The sequence below is a fragment of the Lonchura striata genome, chromosome Z (assembly GCF_046129695.1).
Source record: "Lonchura striata isolate bLonStr1 chromosome Z, bLonStr1.mat, whole genome shotgun sequence".
NCBI classification, from domain to species: Eukaryota; Metazoa; Chordata; class Aves; order Passeriformes; family Estrildidae; genus Lonchura; species Lonchura striata.
In genome coordinates, this window is record NC_134642.1 from 57293280 (window position 1) to 57304444 (window position 11165).

Consider the following 11165-nt stretch of genomic DNA (forward strand, 5'->3'; position numbering starts at 1 on the left):
GCTTGGGGACTTGTGTTTTCTTCAGTCCTGCAGCCAATCCTTTGTGAAATTCCTTTGTCTATAGTTATTTGAAACGCTTTGTATAAGCAGTACCTACAGAAGCTATTCAAAAATTAACATAATTTTAAAATTAATACAAAGGTTCCTCCATAAGCAGTGACAAGCCTGGAGAAAAGGACCCAATAGTGCCTGGTGCAGTGCTGGATGTCTCATTTTGCACAGCTCCTCCATCTCTTGCCAGTGAAAGGAAAGTCCATTTAAAATCATGGGCATGAAGGACAGAGGGCAAGAAAGTGCCCAGATGAATAAGCTATTTGGGATCTGTAACTGCTCTGTTCATGTGTCCAATACCTGCTATCAAAGGGAAAGTTTGTACTTAGCCCCTTAAAGCACTGTTCCCTTGCAACACTTCCCCAAAGTGTCATGTACAGATCCTCTGACAGAGACCTGCCTTACCTTCTGCTGAGCAGGAAGGATCAGAGAGGAACTGAAGGGAACACATTGCCCTAGTGCGGTCTCAGCCAGCCAAGCAGAGGGGAGGCAGCACCCTGCCGAGGAATGGTTCCTCCATGGAGAACACACAGCTCCCCACCCAGAAGAGGCCGTGACAGTGACACTCTGGTGGCTTCCGACAGGGGAGGAGACTACTGAGGTATTCACTGTCTATTTGAATCATGAGATCTGTCCCCTAGAGGGGATGCTGGTGCCACACTGCAGAAGCTCCCTGGGGCTGAACAGGACAAACAAGAAAGCCAAGTGAAAGCAAGGACAGTTTGAGCACTTAAGTTAGTGTCATCTTATTAATTGTATTAATGGCACTCATGTTGACCTCGATTAGTGTGTCATTGAGGATGTATGGAACTTCCCTTCCAATCAGCATTAATTTGCATACATATTTTTACACAAAATGGAACTCAGCTGAATGACTCAAAACAGTAAGTCTGCAAATAGATCCTAGTCCACTGTCCAGTTTTCCCCCTCTGCCTCCAACAAATACATTTCAAACTACATGAGAGTATAGTTTCAAAGATAACTTTAAGTCCTGCCCCACTGTAGCAGGGAATCAGAGAAACCCATCAGGGAATATTGTGTGCCTGAAAGTTCCCCATGTGAAAAAAAGATGAGTCAAGTGGGTCAAGCATATGCAATTCAGAGCATTTTGCTGCCAGCAGGATGGCCATACATATGGCTGAGTTGAATGGAAAGGGTTACCAGAATAAAGTGCCATAACAGTAATGCATCAACACTAACAGTAACACATGATCCAGATGATGGCCAGACAAATTTCAGGCATGCAATTCCAATAATTCGTCTGCCACAGAATTAGCAGGCTGTTCTCTCCCTGGATTAGGCATGGACTTTTGCTCCCTAAAGCTTGTTTATAAAGTTTGTTTAAAGCAGTGTGGAGGACCTTATGGTGGTGGTCTTATCCACCCCTCTGCACTGAGGCAGGACCAAGCAAACCTAACCCATTCTTGATGACTGATTGTCTTGCCCTTTCCTTGTAAACACATTTTACTCTGAGCAATGAAAGTCACCCAAGGGATCGATATCAAGCATTTCAGAGTGTCTAAAGAAAATAATAAGCTAAGAAAGTGAGTTGGACTGCCTTAGTTAAGGCCAGTTTTCTATTTATCCAATTAAAGTTAATTTCCCAGAAGTATGGCACCTGCTTGAATGAACAAGTGTTAGAGACACATTGTGTGTGCAATATTCATATGCTTCCTGCTGATGTGTGTGTCTGCTAATGAGTCTCTAAGTAGTCTTTTTATTACTCTTTTCCCTTTCTTTTAGAAAGTGGAGATACTTTTCAAAGTAAGTACTAAGTCCATCTTCACATGCCTTGTGCAGAACAATGATGTGTTAGACATATTTGTATGAATATGAACAGGTAAATAGTCATATACCCCCTGACTATAATTTAAACAGTGTAAGTCAGTAGGGAAAGGCTATAATTGGAGTCAGAGTAAGTGAGGTGAAAATTGCTAGGTGGCAGTACCATCTGCATCTTGTTTTAATTAGCCAAGTTTATTGTCAGAGTATAAAACTTTCTGCTAGTCAAGTCCCTGGCTTATTTCAGCCATCAGTCCAAAGTGATTGCCACATGTCTGGGTAAGCACAATTACTGATCAGCAAAGGAGAATTACCCTCCCCACTGATCTGGCTAACAATAACCGTGTCTAGTAGTAGGGACAAAAATATGACTAACCAAGATCATTGTCACATCTGCTTAGTGTTTCATGACAAACTCTATTAAGGCTAACAGAACCACTGTTAATTCAATTAGATCAGTCTTTTCTTTTGCTGGCCATGATGCATTTGGAAGACCAGCAACTGTATGCAGAGCGTGGCAGGCAGTCCTCTGCAAGGAATAATAGCATCATAAATAATATATTAAGACGAAGACAAATCTAGCATGCTGCAGTCAGAGCACATCAGGCTTATAGATGAATCCTGCAGTATTACAAGGAGGTGGGGGAGGAAGAAAGTAGTTATGACAGGAAATTATAGCAACTGTAAATGACAGGGACTACAGGAGAGAACAAAACACATTAGGTCAGCTCTTTAAGCAAAGTGCTGGAGAAGCACAGGACAGCCTGCTGGCAGCCATGGAGGCTTTGTAAGGCTTCATATTTATCCTCCTTAAAATGAAATAGCAGACATCAAGTGCTGGATTTAAAGAGTGATAAATAATGGAATATAACTGGCAAAGATCTCAGCGGAAACTCATCCCTTTTTCTGGGCTGCAAGCCCTTCCCTGGTGTTCAGGGCTTTCACCCTCTCTGCAGAGTGGGACTTGGATGGTTGCACCCTCCAGAGCAAGCAGCTGCCCTCCTCCCCAGCAAACCCCCCCAGCATTAGCTGAGGCACTGTTGTGGGGAAGCACCTTGCACAGCCTGCAGGAGTGACAGGCACAGGTAGCTCAGGGCAGATGAGCCCTTTGTTCCAGCTGCTGGATCTGGGCTATCAGGTGGCCCACTGAGCACTGCCACACAACAGCCCTTGCCAGCAAGCAAGAGACACAATTGTGAAAATCCTGATCAAGCCTCAAAGCATTCAAAGGAAAACAAAACAAATCACACTTTTGCTTCAGGAAACATGCCAGTAAAAAGATACTGATAAGAGTTTCCTAAAGTAATTTCTGCCTTTTGGGGGGATTTTCTTTGCAGTTTTTTTCTGTATATCTATACAGCCTTGCTGCTAGAGAAAGGCACTCCATGTCAGAAGAAAAAAAGAAAAAGCCAACTAGAATATTTTGTTTCTATGACTTCTGGAAATTATTACACAATCTTATCAATTCTCAACAAATACAATCTAAAATATTCAGACTGCTGATGGAAATATTGCTTCTGATGGTGCAGCAAACTGCAGATTGAGTTTTTATTAAATGCTGCATAAATTGTCTGTGAGGCAACCTTTTACGAGATGTGGTGGTTCAAAAAATTTTACAAAGAGCAGGAGACAAAGAGTTCCTTTTACACTATAATGGTTTCCTAGGAAACACTGCAAAATGTAACATGGGATCTCTTTGTGGAAGTTCAAGGGCTAGTGTGCGTGTGTGCCAGTGTGTGTTTCTCCGGACCCTTTTTCTTTTCTTTTCTTTTCTTTTCTTTTCTTTTCTTTTCTTTTCTTTTCTTTTCTTTTCTTTTCTTTTCTTTTCTTTTCTTTTCTTTTCTTTTCTTTTCTTTTCTTTTCTTTTCTTTTCTTTTCTTTTCTTTTCTTTTCTTTTCTTTTCTTTTTTCTTTTTTCTTTTTTGGTGTGGTGTATGGTACTGCTGGCCAATTTTACCTTTCGATGGTAGCACAAGAATAGAATAGGCCTGTACCACAGCAGCCCACAATCTGAAGGACATTTTCCTCTTTGATAATCAAATCTCTTCTCTAAACAGAAAAGAAAAATATTGATAGAAACCAAGTCTTTTCATCTGTAGCACTGTGGTTTCACAATAAGGAAAAAACAATGACTGAAAATGCCCAGAGCCAAGTTTCAGATTTCAGATAGTCCTCATGGCTGACTCAGTGTATTTTCTCATCTCTGTGGAGCCTACAGTACACAACGTAAACACATGGGATTAAAGCAGATATCAACAGCCTGCAAAGCTATCCAAAGCTGTTCAGAGATCTGGACATGTGTCAGATCTTCCTTAATTAAAGGCTAATAATCCACCCATCTGAGACAAGCACTTTGCTTTTGCCTATGTGCAAGCAGTGTGTCGCCAGAAATGCAAAGTTCCTGACTGGGACAACTCAGCTGTGTATCCAAACAGGAGTAACTGTCTGGATTTACCTGGCTGCATGCCCTTTCATTAGTTGTCCTACTGTCATAGATGCTAATAGAGTTAGATACACTTCCTGTGCATCTTAAAGACTGCAGAAATGTTGATGTATAAAACACTTTACCCCAGCCATAGCTAATATCAAGACCTCAATATGCGGAAGTCCTTAGGTAGACAATACATGACCCTATGCAGTGTTGCTACTGTGTCTGTCATCCTCCCAGCTGCAGTCTGGGCACTCAGACCCATGCAATTCTGGCCAGAGTTATGTCCAGTTACAAAAGCATACTGGCCCAAGTGCAGAAGACTACAGCACTGCACACAAGGCAGCAGAGCCAGACAGTCAGGGTCAGAGCTCCAGCATGGCTCCAAGCCAAAACACCCCATTTCTTGCAGGATATTTTACAAGCAGTTGCTTTGCAACAGACAGAATAAAATTTCTGAACAGAGGTGGAGACATGATTTAGATCCTAGGACTCCTTTTGCCTAGTTTAGAGAAAGGGCAAGCAGGTATTTCAGAAATAGTTACACTGAATTTAAGCAGAGTGTCGTTCATAGGTGACAGGGGCGGCACTGGTTGTCCCTGTCAACCTCAGCCAGCAAACCTCCCTGAGTTAACCAAACTTCCTCTTTGGAAAGCACACACCCAGTGTGCTGATCCTTACTGCTGCCTCCCCACTCCAGTAACTAAATTTTACTACCTTGTTCCTTGGTCCTTTTTTCCTCAAGCAGAGTCTGGTTTTTCTCTGGTCCTAGGAAAGGTCCCTGGAGAATTTCTGTTCTGCAGGTAATTGACAAATGGGGGGAAACTCACAGAACAGAGTCCAGATAGTTTAGCTCATGTTTATAAGCACAGGATAATCCAGGCAGCAGGTGAACTAAGAGCTGACATTTACTGTTGGTGCAGAAATGTGAGCTTTGGTGAACTGCTGAATTTGTCATGTAGTGCCGAGAGCAGCATTTGGATCCAGATGTGCACTCTGGAAGAGTTGAAGAGCTGGCAACACGGATACTGACCCAAGGAAAGACTTGACTTGAAACACAGTTTCATCCAGTGAGCTCCCTGGTTTAAAACTGGGACAGAATGACAGATTTTCTAGGCAGAAGTAGAAACCACATTGCCAACCACATTAAGAATTGTGCCGAGCTTCTTCCAAACTAACCCAGGCCAGACAACCACTGATACTCCATAAGAACAACTGCCCTCCAAGCCAGTAAATCTAAAGGAGTTTCCTGACAGAGCTCAACAGGCATAGGGCCGTGTATGCCTATAAAGGTAAATTGCAGACTCAGGGCCTGCTTCTCTTTGTTCATGTCCCACGAATTGTGTGGACATAATTGGTTACTCCATGTGGCACCCAGAAGCTGTATTCATTGGTGTGTTGGAAACACCAAGGACAAAGGAATAGGGCTTGGCTGATGAAGACTGTAACACTGTTTTGTTCATCCTCTGCTGTACTGGCTCTGCTGTACTAATAGGATTAAAATGTATTTAACTGAGATTTCATGTTTGAGATCAGTAGGTAATTAAGCCCACATTGATGCACTACAGTTATAGAAACATTTTCTGAATAGAAATACATCCCACTTACTTACTGTCCTAAACACTTTATTCAGAGTGCCCAGTTACTAAAGAATTAAATAATTCACATCTACATTCAAATAGCTCTCCTTTAGTCTTGAGTGTTTAAATATCTCCTAACTGTAGCACACCTGGATTTAGAGTTTAAAATCCTGTGCAGACAAACAAACTTAATTGTATAAGTCATACCAAATATTAGTCAGTGAAGGCAAATCTGATTTTCAGAAGGGGCTTTCTGAAATGGAGGAGTCTTGAGCTGCACAGGCTGTAATTTTGGTTCTATCTCCTGCTGTAACCAGCTCAACATAGAGATTGTTTAGATGGTCCAGTCTCACCCATAATTACAGCTGATAAAAGATCTCACTTGATATACAGAATATGAAATGCATTAGGCTGACTGACAGAAAACTAAATAGCCTCCAGAGTATTGGCTTTTAAATGCACATACCATTTTGTATAACAAAAGCAACTCAATAGTAGTTCTTTTGTTCATCTTAGTTTTTTAATGAAGGTATGAAAAACAAGTCTACCTGGAGTTAGAACTACGCTGGAAAGGACTTTGCTTAGAATTGTTCTAAAAGCAGTAAAAACTAATTTTCTGTCTTTGGATTCTGTGACCATGTTATATAAGAGAAAGGACAAGCTCTCCTGACCTAGATAAAGATGTATATGGCCTTTCCCCATTGCTTTAATGATGTAAATGAAAAGCTGCCCTATTAGCTCAGATTATTGAGGCAGTCCTTTACATGTATTTGGTACATCTGTGGGACTTTCACCACATGAGAAGGGGAACACCTGAGAGTCACTACCATTTATGTGGCTGGCACTGAAAAACACAGGTGCTATGAGAGTTGCAGGAAGGGGTATGGCTTACAAGCATCAGCCTCTGGCAAGAATGCTCCCAGTTGTCTGTGGTGGTTGCACAAAAGTGATCTTTGCTCCCATTCAGCCCAAATGTCTGCCTGCATCTACAGATCATTCAACCTGATTTGGAGAACACAGGGAACCTTCATATATTTCAACAAGGGTTTGATTCACACTGTTCCTTTTTAAATCCTTCTTTTCTCTCTCCTTTCCTTCTTTCTCTCTCCTTATATTGCTACGTGTCCTACTGGGACTACTTTGATGCAGAACTGGCTGGATAACACATTTTATGAGCAGACAAAGTGAGGACTGAAGCTATTTTGTCCCAGGCTACATGCAAACCAGCAGCAGGGACAAGGGCAGTCACAAGTTCCCAGGTCACATTCTCCTCTACATTACCCAGTGTAACTGGTAGGTCTGAGGAAAGGCACAACTCCATAAACATGGAGAGTGGTGAGAGAAACAGAGAATCAAAGGAAAGGGGGTTGAATGGAAAAAAATTCTCTTTTGTGAAGAAATTACAAACAAGGCAGGCACGTGGATATTCTGGTTTCAAGCAAAAAGAGCCAGGAACAAAACCGAACCTTCCCATAGCATGGAAGAAGAATAAGAAGAGGAGCTACTAATGTGAGAGGAGGAAGGAAAGCAGACTGCTGCCCCAGGGGATGAGGGCCACAAGTCGTCTGTTTCCAGGGGGGTTCACAGAGCCCTCCAGTGCCTTCTCTAGTGAGGTATGTTTCCACCTTCAGCTACAGGATGGGCATGAGCTGTACCACCACTTTACACCAGCCCCACAGCTCCACTGTCTGAATGCTTACAGGACATCCTGCTGCCAAGACACAGGCAGGCAAATGAGATGCCTCCAGCATCAAGGAACTTCTGCTTTCAGAAACCCTCCTGTGGGAAATTGATCCTAAACCACCAAACTATACTAATTTTTATTTATATGTATTATATATGCAAAAATATAGATATAAATATTGATGTAATTTACATATATTATATATAAGATATACTAATGTCTATTTAAAAGAATACTCCTATTGGGATTATGTGCCAAATTAACTGTTAATATTCAGTTCTTGGTACAGTAACTTATAACTTGTTCGCAGAAGGGGGGCTTGCAAAGCTACCCCAGTACACTGCATCCTGTGGTGGATGCAAGGAGGGACCTCCCTCCTCCAGAAGAAGCACTGCTGCTGGGGTGAAGCACAGCAAGGTACTCACAAGTCTGAGACCTCACCTGTCCCTCAGAAATTAAGAAGGAAAGGCACAGTCATGGGAGGACACAACATCAGGGGTCAGAAGACTTGCAGCAGCAGGCTCTTCAATGAGTAGGGTAGGAATAGATGATGTTAAAAAATCTGCTACCTTCTCGCAAAAAAAAACCAAAAAACTCATGAGACTAAATTTAAGTAATTTAAGAGAGATTGTGTGGTTTCACTCATGCAGGTAATTAAAGGTTATCTCACTTAAAGAAAAAATAATAGTGTCATATTTACAGCAATAAAAATGGTAAATGATTTTTTTCCAAATTGTGCCAAAGACAAACCACCCACAGAGCCAGAAAATTTTTTCCCCTACTCTTCTGGAGAATGAGGACTGCAGGCAACCAGCTGCCTCCTGCCCAGGGGGCTGATGCTGGCCAGAAGCAATTAAAAACTCAATTGTAATTGGGCCTCAGTGAAGATACATCTCTAATCAGTCATCAGCTGTACTGTGTCTGTCAAAGTAGCTTGATGTTCTTCACTTAGCCTTCCTCTTCATTTATTTGTGGAGAGTTTGTATGTGGTTATTCTTATTTTAAGTGGAAGCTAGTGCCAGGTCTATCACCTACAGCTTTTTCAGCTGCTGTCCCTTTCTCAGGTCTGTTCTGTGCTCCTGGCTATAGAGTAGAGGGAAGGTCCAGCAGAATGGAACCCTGAAGGTGACAGTACCACTGTCATGATGCACATGGCAATGCCTTTCTTTCCCTACTCTCTTTTCCTGTTGTGTGTGTCCCTCAGGACAGAGGATGAGGGTATTTGCCATCCCTGTCCAGTGGCTCTGCCAAGAGGCCTGGAAGGTCTTCAATCCCAGCAACTTGGAGTTGAACCACATCCTTTTCCTCCTTTCTTTTGTCTCAGGATGTTTTCAGTCCCTTTTGTGACTGTGGCTGTGCCAGAGAGGAAGCACTGGAGAGCTGAAACACCCCCCCAGCACAGGTTAGCCAAACTCCTGAGCAGTAGCACAGACTGACCAAGATAAACACAGGTCCTCAGACCACATAATGAAGTCTTCATTTTTTTTAACATATATTTGTGTGTGTTACAGAAACCAGATATATTCACATACTCACATTACAGCTGAGGATGGAAGGCACCTGCAGATGCCATCCCACCCAACCTGCCTGCTTAAGCAGTGTCAGCTAGAGCTGGCTGCCCAGGACCACATGCACTTGTGTTTTAAATATTTCCATGGGTGGAGAATGTTTAACCACAGACTGTTTCAGCAACCTATTCCAGCATTAGATTGCCTCCACAGTAAAAAATAGTATTTATTCTGTTTAAGCTGAATTTCCTGTATTTCAGTGTGTGCTTGTCCTGTCACTGCATACCATTGAGTAGAGCCTGGCTCCCTACTATCAGGTATTTGTATATTTTTACGTGTGTTTTTCAATACCCTATGTGTTTAAAGGGAAAAGGAAAGCAGACTTCTGTAACTGAAACAAGAATTGAGCCAAATAACATCTAAAGAAAGAGAGGCAAACTGCCAGGAAAGTAAAAGTGGAATGCAAAGCTATATAGTAAAATACATAGTAAGCTTATCTGTCTGCATATAAGAGCATCAAAGTTTGTAGTCAGATGCTACCAAACTTACTCAGATTATGTATTTGCATATGTCCAAAAGTGTGTGTTTCTGTCAGTGTGAAAAGGCCTTTCACTGGCCTAACATGACCTTAATCCCCCACTACATTCCCAAATCTTGCACTGCTGCAAAGCATGTCTGAAACTTCAAAATGAGAAGGTGTTAGAGGCTTTCAGACGGGGCAGAGAGGAGCTGCCTCCCCGTGGCTGCCCAGCCCCCTGCTCGTGGCACTTCCACAGCAGCATCAATTCACAGCACTCCCTGGCTAAGGCCACTGTGTTCCTGCAGGACAAAGCCTGCTGACACTTGCATAGCAGCAAACAGCCTCTTCCAGAGGACGTGCTGGACAGCCCAATGCACAAATGCACATTTACCCACATCCCACCATGTCATTAATGCAGGTAATGTTACTGCAATTAAAACCCATGCATTTTCCAAGAAAACACAGTGTGGTAACCCAGCTGTTTAGAATAGCATATGAGAATAATATCAGTGCAGTAAGTACTGGTGAATAATGTTTTTACTGATAAGTACTTCATGTAGCATTCTATTTTGAAGGGCTTTGTACATTAAAGAATTTTCCTTCTAATAGTTCCATTTAATTTCTTAGTTTTCTTTTAATTTAATGTGAAGTAATAATATGCATAAGCCAAAATCAGGTGTTCTTATTATCCTCTGAGTAAATGATTACAGTAAAATAATCACAAAATCTCACTGAACACCATTTGGAATTCTTTGGACCTTTTTTGAACCCACCTTCATAGCTACATCCACCACGTTACCACTTGATCAATTTCTGGTGGATTTCCCATCAGCTAAAGGACATTTCTATAGTATATAGATGTAAGATATAGAATTTATAGGATATATCAAGTGTGACCAGCCCTTCTGGGTAGTGGGCACTGCTGTACAGGACCATGCTCTAAGTCTCAGATTTCTCCTCTCATTGGTTTCTTTACACCTTATTAAAGCCTAAACTGTCATATTAAAAGGGTTTTTAGAAATTTTAGCTGCAAAACCTCATACATTTACTAATCTAATCTATGTATAATTTGGATGATGGAGAGAGGTTATGGTGTCTCTGATTTTTGTGGTCATCCATTACTTGTTTTGAATTTGGGGGAAAAAGGCTTTACAGACAACTTCTTATTTATTGGTAGCATATAAAAGAAAAATATTTGCAGGTGAACGTAATCACAGAGGCTTTTAGTTGCTGCTTTATACAGAGGTAAAACCCCTTCAACTGTCAGGATACTGTGCAGGAGGGCAAATATCCACTATGTGTAGGAGGCCTTAAAAGCACCATGGATAATAAATGTTAGTCAAGAGGTACTTTTTTAAAAGTATAAAATCATTATGCCTAAAGCATTCTACTTCCTCAAAAAGTTCACAAGGAAGTGTTGGGAATTAAGATTTCTACTTTTATGTCCCACTTTCTTACAGACTCTCTTTTTTAAATTATTATAGATAAAACAACTCATTCTTTTAGGAATGCAGTTTCTGCCTCTTTATGAACATGCAAAATGGCTTTATTATAATAAGACATTATTCTGTTTGTATCAACTATTGACATCTCTGAAGTCTTTTAAGAATGAT